At 54.5% G+C, this 14,167-nt stretch overlaps 1 pseudogene; it reads left to right on the forward strand.

The window, feature by feature from the left end:
- The first annotated feature begins 4,180 nt into the window (after positions 1-4,180).
- Positions 4,181-8,303, forward strand: LOC126001025 (DNA-directed RNA polymerase II subunit RPB7-like; annotated as a pseudogene).
- The last annotated feature ends 5,864 nt before the right edge of the window (positions 8,304-14,167 follow it).

Genomic DNA, 14,167 nt, shown 5'->3' on the forward strand with positions numbered 1-14,167 from the left:
GCTTGTCCTTGTGGATTATATGGGATGCCAGTGGTATGTTTGCTCTGCCATTCCTTACAAAATGATTGAAAAGTTTTACTGGGTAGGCTGGGCCACTGTCTGTCTTTATGTTTTGGGGAACACCCAGAACAGAAAAGCACTGAAGTATAAAGGTGCAAAGTGTTTTGGCTTGTTATGAAGTCATTGGAACGCCCCATATAGAATAAAAATAAGTATCTACCACCATATGAAGATAGGGTTTTTTAGGGGAAAAAGTCAACATGTGTAATATCCATTTGCCTCAATCCATTAGTCTAAGTTTCAGGGGTTGGCCCCAGCTACATGTGTTCTTTTATTCAAAGGTGCACAAATACTACATGGATCAACTACTTATCTGGCTTGCTTCCATGGAATGATAGTTGACATGCAAACGACAGGCATTTGTATGAAGGGCTGCATGTTCTTCTGCAGGTGACTTAAATATTGACACAGCCCAACAATCAGCAGCTTCATTCCCTAAAGCCATGGGCCCTGGGAGTCTAGAGTGAGCTCTTATGTGAATACTGAATTTGGCTCAGAATGTTTTTGTAGAAGAGCTTGTAACTGCTGCAGTGAATCTTGAACAATTTGGTCATGACCATTTCGAGAGGCAGCTGTTATGCCTGGGAACAATCTACTTTGTAAGCTGAATTGCTTACTACATTGCATGGCTGGGCTCAACAGTCCACCAGCCCCTGGCCCAGCACGGATGCCTTCTCTTCCCCAGCAGAAAGGACAGAGCCTAACCTGAGTGACCAGAGGTTCCCCGACCAGCAGAGGGCCCCCCCTCAGTCGTACAGTCTGTGGCCACTAGTGGCCAGCTGCCGACCCACAAGGCCCAGCTCAGGCTTCCTGGTGAGGAGCCCAGCTTTCCTGCAGTCTGAGGGGTCTCCAATACTCCCACCATCTCCAACCATCCTCCTAGCTAAGCCCCTCTGGGGTCAAACAGTATCTTCTCTCCCCTGACTCTGTCCTTCCAAATGGCCTCCAAGCATGGTCGACCTAGGCCTGGGTAGAAGGGCACAAAGGGAGAAGGTGCTGGCAGATGAAGCAGAGCAGAGCTGGAGGCCAGAGAGACCTGCTGGTGGACTGAGAGGCCAGTATTCGAGGGAGGAGAGTGTCCAGGCGCCATGGCCCCTCTCCTTTCTCTCCTTTCCAGAACCTTCCCAGGACCTCCCCTCTTGTCTACTCCCTCATGTCTTCCTGCTCCTGTCCCAGCAGTTCCCTTTGTGTGTGTCCCCTTCTCATTCTCTGCTTCCTCCCACTGCTGGCAGCAAGTCTACTAGACCTTAGAGCCCCCTGCCCTGCCACCTCTATCTGCCTTTCCTGAGCCCTCCACGATAGCTCTTCATGTCTCCAAGAAGTCCCAGCCTCGAGATCCTGTCCCCATTCCCCTGTGACTTGGACCATCCTCGTGCTTAGCTGGACACCCAAGCAGGGTGTTGGGGAAGCTCGCGCCTTCTCTCAGTGTATCTGGTTAGTTCTCGATACCCCTTGGTATCCTGTGGCCTGATGACAAGGAACCCAAATAGGCCACATCGCCCTCTTCCAGTGTGGACCCACCCACACATGCATGGGGAGTGAGCCCAGCCCCATTCATCCCCGTCCTCCCAGCCCTGTGCACAGCCTCTGCTATGCAGCTGCCTCCGGGGTCACTGACCCTCTTCTGGTTGCAGGCACTTGGCTGAGAATCGAAGGCATTTTGGACGATGGCAAACAAGTGTGCCTGCTGGTTTGGGTTGTTTGGGGTGCTCAGTGGGAATTGAAGGCCTCATTCATGGGGCCCAGTGCTGGGGTTAGGGTAGGTCCTATATATATATATATATAGATGAGGACCTGCATATATATAAATCTAAATACATATTTATGCACATAATATAAATATATTTATATTATAATAAATAATATGTAATATAAATAATTTATATATAAATATATAGATTGATAGATATAGATATGCAGGTCCTCATCTAGACACAAGAGGGTCGGCAACAGACAGCCAGGACAGCGGGCAGGTATGGATTGTCCTGGTGGGCCCTGCAGAGGGGCCACAAAAGAGCAGGGGGAAGGAGAGACTGTGGAAGTGCCTGACTGGGAGGAAAAGTTCAGGGCTGCTATTGCCCGACTCTCCCTCCTGTGACACTCGGCAGTTGGTGAGACTGTTAACCAATAGTGGGGACTTTTCTGGGCCCCGCTGTCCGGCCTCATCTGGGGGTGAGACGATATCTTGGACATGGAGAGGCCTCTGGGACAAATTCCCCACAATCCAGAAGCAGGGTTTTGTGCTGGCAAAAGAGCTTTGTGCCCAGTTCAGTGACACACATGCACGGAGCCTGGTGCAGATCCATTTATTCGAACAAGGGAGGAAATAGGACAGAGAATGCCAGAGAAGATCTTCCCTTCCTCTCTCCTCTGCCTCCAATGATCGGGACGCTCCAGTCATCGCAGAGTGTTGGAACTCAGTCGCAGAGCCAGCTGTAGCAGTGCTGCTGCCACCATGGTGTCTCCCAGGAACACGCAATGTGTGCTGCGGCAGTTCTGATTTTGTTTGGCTTTGGGCGCTCCCATAGTTAAGGGTCGAGTGTGGCCAGGTTTTGGAGGTGCCAAGAGTTCGGCATGTTTGCCTGCAAAGTGTCTGACCCTCTCCACAAGGGTTTCCTTGAAGAACTGAGTTCCTTCGTGCACCCCTCGGGAGAGTTTCACCTAGCCTCAGGGCCTAGAGAGAGGTCTGCTAGATTTGTCATTTGGCGTGCTTTTCAGTGACTCCATGTGGTGCCAGAGAAAGGACCGGACCTCATGTAGGCAGGCCTGCATTTGTTGATGGCGCCTCTTCCCTGGACCAGAATTCTGGACACATCTGAAGTAAAAACTGAGAGGGAATGCCTGACCCACCTCCAGCACAGCCCACACCCTGCTACTCCCTGGGCATTTCCCATCATCCTAACATGGAGCAGCCAATGGAAATGTGAGTCTAAAATGCTAAAATAGGGGGACATTTTTGTCATCCCCGATCCAGATGCCGCATTGGGGGACATTACTATCCCCTAAATAATATGCTCAGTTGGGGAGATATTTCTGCCCCCTGTGTCAGTGCCCAGTTTGGGGGACACTTTCTTTCCCCCATTTAAGGTGCTGCTTTTGGGGGACACTCTTGCCCCCCAAATCGAGGCCAGCACTGGGGGACATTATTGTCCCCTAGTTAATATGCTCAGTTGAGATATTTCTCTCCATGTCAGGACCAGTTTGGGGGACACTTTCTGACCCCCAATTTAAGGTGCTGCCTTTGAGGGACACTGTTGTCCCTCAATTTAGATGTCACCAGTGGGGGACATACTGTCCTCCAGATAAATACTCCCTTGGAAAGAGTTTTCAGCCACATGGTTTAGTGTGTGGTCTGGGGGACACTTTTTGTCCCCCAATCTAAGGTGTTGCTTTGGGGAAACAGTTGTCCCCTGATTAGGAAGCCAGCATTGGGGGACAATACTGTCCCCCAGATAAAGCTTCGTTTGGGAGATATTGCTGCCCCTGGTTTAGTGTGCACTTTGGGGGACATTTGCTGTCCCCCGATATAAGCTATAATTTATGGGGCACTGTTCTCCCGCAACTCAATGGCCACCAATGGGGAACATTACTGTCCCCCAGATAAAGTTTAGTTAAGGTACTTCTCCTGGTTTCCTGTTTGCTTTGGGGAACACTTTCTGTCCCCTGATATAATGTGCCACTTGGGGGGACACTGTTGTCCCCTGATTAGGAAGCCACCATAGGGGGACATTACTGTCCCCCAGATAAAGTTCACCTTAGAAATATTTGTGCCTCTGGTTTGGCATGCCCTTTGGGGGACACTTTCTGTCCCCCAATATAATGCAGCACGTGGGGACACTGCTGTCCCGATTAGGAAGCCACCATAGGGGGACATTACTGTCCCCCAGATAAATTTCTGTCTCTGTTTTGGCATGCACTTTGGGGGACTTTTTCAGTCCCTGAATAGCTTGTGGGGGACACTTGTCCCCCGGTTTAAATGCTTAGGTTCTCTATAAGTCTTGGGCAATTTTTTTTTTTAAAAAACTCACATCCACGTGATTTCTATCCCGCCTATAAAGACAGGTTCTGAGACAGACCCCTGCTGCACCCATGCTACTTCGGCCCCAACCTGCCCAACGCCATGAAGCAGAAGCTTTTCACCGAAGTGAAGGGCACCTGCACGGGCAAGTCTGGCTTTGTGGTCGCCGTCACTCGCTTCGACGACATTGGTGTTGGTGTGATCCAGCCAGGCCGAGGCTTTGTCCTGGAAAAATAGACGCTCAGCCTGAGAAGAAACTAATACTCTGTTCCTATGTATCTACTCTCAGCGGCCTCCTGTCCTCCACCTTCCTTCACTGTGTACCTGAGCTTGCACCATACTCGGTGCTGAGAAGTCCCCACTCAAAGACATGTCCTGAGATGGGACTGCTGGGAGTTGCTTTGCGGACTCTAGAAGGCCAAATCACAGACCAAAGTGGTGTCCCAGATTCAACACCCTTCCCCCCTGATTATTTCTAAAGACATAAAAGAGACGTGTGTATCTCCTTTGAATATCTTAAATGTATTCCCTTCACAGCTATGACTCTTATCGAATATCCTCTTATACAGTGACAATTTGGCCCACTGCATTTCTTTTCTTTGTGATCTGTTCAGTAAGGAATTCTGATAGAAGAGTCTCTCTGTTCAGCATTCCTGTTAGAACCAAGTTGGACTTGTTCCCTTGGCCCCCAAGGGATACCTTGTGGCATCGTCCTCTTTTGCATAGGCACATTAAAATGGAAAAGTATTGCATATGCAAACAAGTTCTTATCTGATAGAGATGGGAACACACATTTTGTAATGCAGTTGGGCCTTTTAGAACAATGGCATAATGACTTGGCTCAGGCCTCAGAAGAATGGGCATTGCCCATACACCCCTGAACCGTGGGTACCATCAGGGAAACAACCAAATTGCCTATAACATCACCAGGACGCAAACCTCTACCAGGGAAGACCCAACTGCTGCCCTAGCATTGACTACTCTCAACACCCAGACGACTCAGCCACAACCTGCTTGCAGGGCATGTCTCTCTGCATCTAATGGTGACTTCGATGAAGGAAACGCACAGAATCCAGAATCTTTTTCTGTGTTGTTTTGTTTTTGGGTCGTACCCAGCAGCACTCAGGGGTTCCTCCTGACTCTAGGCTCAGAAATCGCCTCTGGAAGGCTCGGAGGACCCTATGGGATGCTAGGAATCGAACCCAGGTCAGTCACATGTAAAGCAAGGACCCTGCCCACTGTCCTATCTCTCTGGGCCGTAGCCCTGCGATTTTGGTTGAGGCCCACAAGTTAGGGTTGCAGGGGCTCACACACACATGCAAGAGGAGGCAACTTCTGAGGACAGACAGACAGACACACTCACTCCCGCCTCCCCCCCCCACCCCCCCGCTGGTTGTATTACACACACCTGCTGTCTTATTACTCAGTACCAGGACTTAGTCGCCAGGTGGAAGGACCCCGTTTCGTGCCTGTGGTGACCCCAGGTTCAAACCCGTTTGATCGAAAGGCAGGAGCTCAGAACAGCTCTGGGCCTCGGATTCATGCCCAGGTGGGGGGCCTTTCTGTAGCCTCAGGCCCTGATGTGGCACCTCTGGTCCTCTGCCCCAGAGCAAGGTCCATCCCGCTCTGCCTGGTGCAGGAAGCCCACCAGAATTCCTCCTCTCACGCTCTCCCCGTGGGGTGGCCAGAGCACCCCCTCTTGCCGGAACAGGGCTCCCAGGTCGCTTGGCGTGGCCCCCCGCTCTGTCCCAGGCTGCGCTGGGTCTCTGCCTCCCGGTTCGGGGTGTTCCAGCGTCTCCCCACTGCTCAGGCTTGAGGGCCTCAAAATAGTGGCTGCTTCTGAGACAGGAATAGACACCTGGGGGTGGCCGCCTCACCTTCCCTCGGGGGCTGGGGGCAACTTTGCCCCACAGCTGTCAGTCACCCACAGCGAGTGTCACCGCAGCTGGGGCTGGGCTGGTCAGGCCGACCGACCCAACACTGGCTGAGGCCTGATTCTGGCACCTTCTCACGGGCGCCCAAGATCCTGTCGTGGAAGCTGGGGAAATTGAGGCCCAAAGAGCAGAGCAGGAGCTTGAGAACACGGAGAGTCAGGAAGGGCAGTTTTGGGGGCTGTGAGTGGCGGGATTGGGGAGTGGGTTGACGGGTAGAGCATGAGACTGGGAGGTGACTCGCACCCGTGGCCTTGGACTTTGCACCTGGGTGACTCGGGTTGTAGTTTTGTTACCTGTAAGATGGGCACCACAGGCTGAGAGAGAAATAGAACAGCAGTGGGACACTTTGCCTCCCTTGCCGCTGACTCGGGTTTGATTCTGACATCGTCTTATCATCCTCTGAGCCCTGCCAGGAGGGATCTCCGAGCACAGAGCCAGGAGTAAGCCCTGAGCACTGTCGGCGTGGCCCTTCACAACACCCAAAAAAGGTACATAGGGGCCAGAGTGATTTCACAGTGGGGAAGGCGCTTGTCTTACCCACAGAGCTGACCCAGGTTCTATCCTCAGCATCCCAGAGGGTCCCATGAGCCTGCCGGGAGTAATTTCTGAGCAGAGCCAGGAGTAACGCCTGAGTGCTGCTGGATTGGGCCCAGAGAGCAAAATAAAGAGAAAAAGAAGAGGCCGGAGCAATAGTACAGCGGTCGGACATCTGTCTTACACAAGACTAACCCAGGATGGACATGGGTTTGATCCCCAGCATCCCATATGGTCCCTCCAAGTCTGCCAGCTGCGATTTCTGAGCGCAAAGTGAGGAATAAGCCCTGAGCGCTGCTGGGTTGACCCCTCAAAAAAAAAAAAACAAACAAACAAATACCTTTCCATTTAGAAAAAAGAGAGAAAAAGAAAAGATAAGAGAGCCATCTTTGGGTGGGTTATAGTTTATTTTCTGTGTGCCCTTGAGGCCTTTTTCCACATTTCAGCTGAAACATTGGAGGGGTGAAACCACTTACTCAAAACCTCCCCAGATTAGAGCCTGGTTCCGACTCAGGCCTATGGTAGGAGTCAGAGCCCTTTGCGACTCCCTAAGAACCCCGCTGGGGTTCTCGGTGCCAGGTCTGAGACCCGACCTTCCCCTCCTTCCAGCCCTGTATCAATGTCACCACCCAGAAAACCTTCCTCTTTCTTGGCGCGTGGGGGGACATGCAGGGCACCTCTCATTCCTCGTCCCCCGATATAATGGAGCATGTGGGGACACTGTTGTCCCCTGATTAGGAAGCCACCATGGGGGGACATTGCTGTCCCCCAGATAAAGTTCTTTTTAGAAATATTTGTGCCTCTGGCTCAGCAAGCCCTTTGGGGGACACTTTCTGTCCCCCGATTAATGTGCAGCAGATGGGGACTCTGTTGTCCCCTGATTAGGGAGCCACCATGGGGGGACATTGCAAGCCCTTTGGGGGACACTTTCTGTCCCCCGATTAATGTGCAGCAGATGGGGACTCTGTTGTCCCCTGATTAGGGAGCCACCATAGGGGGACATTACTGTCCCCCAGATAAATTTTTGCCCCTGTTTTGGCATGCACTTTGGGGGACATTTTTAGTCCCCCGAATAAGCTATAGCTTGTGGGGGACACCTGTCCCCTGGTTTAAATGCCTAGGTTCTCTATAAGTCTTGGGCAATTTTTTTTTTTTTTTTAGAAATTCACGTCCACGTGATTTCTATCCCGCCTATCCAGACAGGTTCTGAGACAGACCCAGGGGCCTTGCTGGGACCTTCTCGAAGACGTTCTAGCATATCTCCTAGGAACGCAAGATCCTGCTGCACCCGCTACTTCGGCCCCAACCTGCCCAACGCCGTGAAGCAGAAGCTTTTCACCGAAGTGGAGGGCACCTGCACCTGCACAGGCAAGTCCGGCTTTGTGGTCGCCGTCACTCCCTTCAACGACATTGGTGCGGGTGTGATCCAGCCCGGCCGAGGCTTTGTCCTGTCTCCAGGCAAGTGCAAGGCCTTGTTTACTGGCCCTTGAAAGGGGCGGTTGTGGAGGCCATCGTCACCCAGGTTAACAAGGTGGAGTCTTCACTGAAATTGGCCCCATGTCCAGCTTCATCTCACGACATTCCTTCCCGTCAGAGATGGAGTATGATCCTAATTCCTATCCAAGACTCTGGATGAGCACATCGTGATTCAGCAGGAAGATGACATTCGGCTGAAGATCGTGGGCACCCGCGTGGACAGGAATGACATTTTTGCCATCCGCTCTCTGATGGACAATTACTTGGGGCTTGTGAGCTGAGTGCCAGGGCCCCACTTGGTCCTTATCTTCAAGGTGTGGCTGTCACGCTTCTCCTGTTTTTCAGAGATTTTGTTTCGTGCCTGTGGGAGAGCCAGGAAGGTTTCTATTGGCCCCAGAAAAGCACCTGGTCCTCCTTGTATCTTCACACACCCAGATGTTTTCTTTTTTCTTTCTTTTCTTTTTTTAAAAAACTGTGTCTTCCACTAAAAAGATTTTGGTTTCTCATTAAATTTTATCTTCTTTGTTTAATAAATATTATCTTTATTTAAAAAAATATGCATGTTCTCTCCATGTGGTTTCTATTCAGCCTAGAAACAGGTTAAGACCATTCCAGTGGCCGGAGCTGTGGGAGCCGACGTCCCCTGGGTGTTCGGGGAAATGGCGCCTCGCATTTGCGGACCTTCCCGGGCCAGCATCCGCCGCCTGCGACCCAGGGAGTGAGCCGCCTCGTTGTTGCTAGGGACGACAGTACGTCCACAGAGTGCAGAGAGTCTTCCGCAGAGCCATCCTTGGCCTCTGAATGTCAGGTGCCTCTGTGAGGGGCTGGTGGTCGGCCCCGGGGTCAGGAGCTCCCAAAAAGTCTCGGCTCCCAAAAAGCTGCCTGCATTTGTAGAAGGAAGCGGCCAGCGGTCAGAGTGGCTCCAGCGGCAGCAGCCGGCCCACTTCAGGACAGCCAGGCTTCCTGGCTGAGATGACACTTTCCTCAGCTGGGTTTTCTTTGAGTTTTCTTTCCCCAGGTACCCTAGTGGGGCATGAGCTGGGTTTTCTGTGGCCACAAGGGCCCGAGCTGCCAGCAAAGCCTCTCCCAGCTGAGTTTGAGGACCTCGTCCTTCTATCCTGGCAGGACGTGGAGGGCTCCGGACATTGGGAAATTTCCCCTTCAGTTACGCCGGGCGTGGATGACAACGCCGTCCGGGACCCTCGCTGGGTGGTCCACAAAGTATTGGGGCATTTCTTAATGAAATGTCCGTGTGGCCTCCCGGTGTTGAGGGGGCACTTGGTGGCCGGCAATCAAGCAGCCAGTGAGGCCCGGCGATGTTGTGTGGGTCTCATTCTGTGCTCCTCCAAGGAGCTATGGTGATTTTTCTTTGACCAAAGGGAGATGGAGGGGAGGAAGGAGGAGAACAAGAGGAAGGTGGGGGTGGGAGAGGGTGGGGAGCAGGAGGGCAGGAAGGACAGGGTGGGGTTAGATGAGGGACACCTGAATGGGGGAGGATCTATTCAGGCGGCAGAGCTTGGTGAATGCAGCCCAGCCCTGTCCCATGCCCCGTTTCGGGGCCAGCGGCATGTCTCGGGCTTCGGTGTGGCCCGCCATCCCAGGGTGGGTGGCTCCCAGAGGCATGCCGACCTCGGAGGCTGGGTGGTAGGTGCAGGGTTCTCCCTCTGGCTCTGCCTCGACGCCAGGTGTTGTTGGCATCTGTGTGCAAGAGGTAGGGTGTGGTGTGCTTGTGGGGTGCCTCAGGGAAGCCATCCCTCCCCTCCTGGTCCCTCCAGGCTGCCAGGCTTACCGAGGGCTCCTCACGCACTAGTCGGACGGGCAGAGTCCAGGCGGGCTGTTTCTCCTGCAGGCACACTGTCTTCCCCTCCTCCTCCTCTTCTTCCTCCTCCTCTTCCTCCTCTTCCTCTTTCTTCTCCTCCTCCTCCTCCATTCCTACCACTTCTCTCGCTGTGGGGAGCACCAGGTTCTCAGACACCCATGGAAGTGGCGGGGCCTGGGGCAGGGGCTTAGGCACCGCCTCTCTGGGGAGCCCCGTCTCCTGACTCTCCAAGGCGGCTGCTCACCCCTGGGCCCCTCCACTCACACTCCTCTGAGGTCGCCGGCACCTTGGCCAGCTGGGCCCGCAGCGCCTCCTCCTCCACGGCCAGCGCTTGGACAGTATTTTCCAGTTCTTTTTCCTCTCCAGCCAAGTGCTGGTAGGCCGCCCGGTGTTGCCTGAAGGCCTCCACATACTTCAGAATAAGGCCACAGCAGTGTTGCCACTGCTGACGCAGGGATGCATCATGGGCCTGTGGGAATGATGCTGGGGGTGAGGCCAGGTAGCAGGAGAGGCCAGACCAGTCGAGAGATGAGGGGCACAAAGTAGGAGCAAGTAGGGAGAGTGTAAGAGTGTCCTCCCCCTGGGGCCGGAGAGATAGCGTGGCAGTAAGGCGTTTGCCTTGCACGCAGAAGGTCGGTGGCTCGAATCCCGGCATCCCATAGGGTCACCTGAGCCTGCCAGGAGCGATTTCTGAGCCTAGAGTCAGGAAGGACCCCTGTGCGCTGCCGGGTATGACCAAAAAAAAAAAAAAAAAAAGAGTGCCCATCCTTCCTCTTTCCTGACTCTTTCCTGGCAGCCTCCAACTTCCCAGGAACCTCGCTAGGTTCTGCAGAGAGTCTGTGCTGCCTAGCCAAGGGTGGCTTTGGGCTGCCCCAGGGGCCTTCCTTGAGCCTCTGAGCCCCCTTGACAGACAGGAAGACCAGGCTAGAGGAGCAAAGACTCTGACCCCAAGCTAGGTCCAGGGAGCCTTGGCATCGATAGCCAGGAGGACCATAGACTGGTTGCACAGTTCTGTCCTGGAGCTGTTTGTTCCTGGGACTCCTACTGTGCGTTCCGGGTGCAGAGCACAGGATGAAATCAGTGGCGTGGTGTCCACAGGGCAGCTCGCACCTAGGCACGCTGGGCGAGGCGGCATCTCAGCCTCAGAGCCCACAGCAGGAGGCGCTGCCCCAGCTCCAGGTTGAAGTGGCTCAAGTTCCCTTCCTCCGGATCTGAACGGGGCTGGGGCAAGACTCACCGGTGTCTGCAGGAAGGTCTCAGCCTCTGCCTGCAGTTGTTGTTCCAGAGCCCGCAGCCAAGGTGGTGTTACTGAGAGAGGGAGCAGACAGTCGAGGCCCCGGGAGTCTCCCACACACCCATACTCCTTCTGGAGTCCCAACTCTGATTCCAGCCCACCTCTCTTGGGGAAGCCATGACTTCTCACACCCCCTGATGCTCTAGGCCTCATACCAAGCTGCTGCTTCCTTGGGGTGGGCTAATCTCAGGCCCTCCTGACAGTGCTGGGAGGGGACCCAGGCGACAGGGAAAAACAAAAACAAAAAACCAAAAAAAAAACGCAGGTTTCCCTCTCCCAGGGCTCAGTTCTCTGCATTGTTGTGCTGCGAAAATTCTGGGGACTGGACATTGGCCCCCAAACCCCACCTGCAGCCCAGCAGAGGATGACACTGAGGTGCAGAGAGAAGGCAAGACTCGCCCGTCTGCTGCTCCAACCTTTCTCCCTGGGTCGCAAGGCCCCATCCCCGTGCCCCTCCCATGGCATTCGACAGGCCCCATGCCTGGCCCTTCCCTTGCCACAGGTTGAAAGCCCTGAGCCCACACAGTGCCAGCCCCGAAACTCACTCGAGAACCGAGCATGTGCTGCCTGCCATGCCTGGATGGTCTTCATGGCTTCCTCACGCTCTCGTGTTAACCTGGCGCACTGCCAGAAACAGGGCAGGGTGGTGGGATTGGGTGGCAGAATGATAGCACAGGGAAGAGGGAAGGGGTCCGAGAAAAGCACAGCCCTGGCTTCAATCCCCAGCATCACACTAGGATCTAAAGAGCACCTCTAGTGTCCATCCTGAGCACTCTTGGCTGTGGCACAACTGAAACCATGAGCCAGGGAAGGGGCACATGTGGAAGGCATGGCCGGGGGCTCTCTCTTCGCACCCCAAGTTTGCTCGGGCATGGCATGGCATGGCACAGTATGTTGGTAGAGCGGGGTCCATTGACACCAAGCTCACAGCCTACCTCCTGGACGGTCTGGCTGAGTAGTTGTTCTGAGATCTCTCGTCTCTGGGCCTGCCATTTCCAGCTGTCTCTTTCGAGTTGCGCCAGGGCCAGCTGCCTTTTGAGCTGCAAGAATGGTCTCACCTCAGCCCTCCCATTCTGGACCTCCGGGGCGCGGGGGGGGGGGGGCCTTCAGTCACCACCCCTCAACACATCTCCCACGTCTCACATGTTCAACTTGCTGGTCCTCACTCACCACCTCGATCGTCTGCGTGCCTCTGGAAGTGCTGTCCATGGTGACAGGGACCTGAAGGGCAGGAGAAGAGCTGAGACAAGCCCAGGGGGATTCCTAGGAAGCGCCCCAATCAGGTCAGGGCGTGTTGTGATAGGGAGCCTGGGCAGGGACCGCTCCATTTCGGCCTGAGGGACCAGTGGGATGCCCAGGCTGAAAGCCAGGTCAGTCCATTGCAAGCCAGCCCCTTCCCTGCCATACCAGCATGCCGGTTCCTGCCAAAGGGATGGCTCGATACTGGCTGTAAGCCCTGGGTGCAATCAGCCTGGGGCAGCAACCCATCAAGAGGAGGGAGGGAAGGTTCAGGGGTGTCTGCGCTATCTCTGTGTTGAGAGGTTTGGCCTCCCTCAACCAGGGATCCGGGTTCCCTTAAAAGTGCTTTCCCAAGTGGGGCCCCAGCCTTGGCTGTGGAGGAGTTGGAGATGGGGTTCTGCAGGTTCGTGGGTCGTGTGTAGGAATCGGGAGCGCTTGTCAGGAGCACTTACAGTCACGTGTGGCAGAGAATTACGATCTGGGCTGGGCTGGAATGAAAGGGGGCAGAGTTGGCCCCGCGTGCTGACCCCATTGGCCCATTGGCCTGGGCTCCCTCGCTTGGTCCCCCCCACTGGAAAACTCCTCTGGTCAACTCCTTGGGCTTCTCCTCCCTCCTCCCCGGTCTCCCTCTCACGTTTGTCTCCTTGGGTCAGGAAACTAGGGTCTAGGCTTAAGAACTTTTCACATGTGTTCCATTCCCCATTGACCCAGAGAGAGGGAATGGCTCACTAAACACACCTGTCTCTGGACTCGGCCTCTGCCCTGCCCCCATGGGGTTCTGTCTTAGCCTCTCTGCAGCCCTCTCTCTCCACCCTTCCACAGAGGCCTGGTGTCTTTGGTCCCATAGACTTGAGCCCATTCACTTTGGGCGTCATTTTACAAATACTCACCGTGGAGGCTCTTTCCCCAGCAAGGTGTTCTCTCTGGGGTGTCATTGCAGGCATGGTCGGGGCGCCAAGCGTCTAAATAGAGATGTACAAAGTTAGTCAAGTGCCAGGAGGCCAGCAGGTTGGCAGGTGGTTCCCAACGCCTCCCAGGTCCCTAAATCTCAAGGAACATTTCTGGTCTTGGTCTTCCCCCCACCCCAGCTGTCCTCCCCTGTCCCGGCCTCCTTTCCCAACAAAAGCCCAACAAAAGTGGGAATTCACAGCCCCAGGCATCTCCCCACCCCTGGACAGCCCAGCTACAATGCCTGCTGTGTGGGGCTCTGAGCTCTGCACCCCTGCTGGCTCCTGTCCCTGGAAAGGTTCCCCCCTTCACCTGGGAATCTGGGATGCTTCAAGGCAGCCCATCCCCTCAAGGGTCTCTGGCCTTATCTCAGGCCCTGACTATGGACACAACTATGGAGGTCTGAGTGTCCGACTGGCTTGTGAAATGAGAGCAGAGTGTGTCCCGGCAGTCCTCTGTGCCGCATGACCCTCCATCCTGCCCCATTCGCTCTGAAACACTCCTCCAGACTGTCTCCTTCAGACTTCCAAACCCTTCCCAACGCAAATTCTCTTCTTAACTCGAAGAAACGAAGCACTATGGTTTTATTCGTTTGGTACTTTGTTCCGGTGCCACACCCAGCGATGCCCAGGGCTTACTCTTGGCTCTGCACACAGGATCTCTCCTGGAGGTGCGGGGAACAGAGCAGTGCCTGGGATTGAATCCCAGTCACCCCAAGCAAGGCAAGTGCCTTCCCTGTTAGACCTACGCTCAGGCTCTCGGCTTAGCAACCTTTGCAAAGTCCACTGGCCAGGGATCTGGGCCACACATGACTCAGAGGGCCCTGGCTGAGACCATGAAATGAA

The sequence above is a fragment of the Suncus etruscus genome, chromosome 2, assembly GCF_024139225.1.
Source record: "Suncus etruscus isolate mSunEtr1 chromosome 2, mSunEtr1.pri.cur, whole genome shotgun sequence".
Taxonomy (NCBI): domain Eukaryota; kingdom Metazoa; phylum Chordata; class Mammalia; order Eulipotyphla; family Soricidae; genus Suncus; species Suncus etruscus.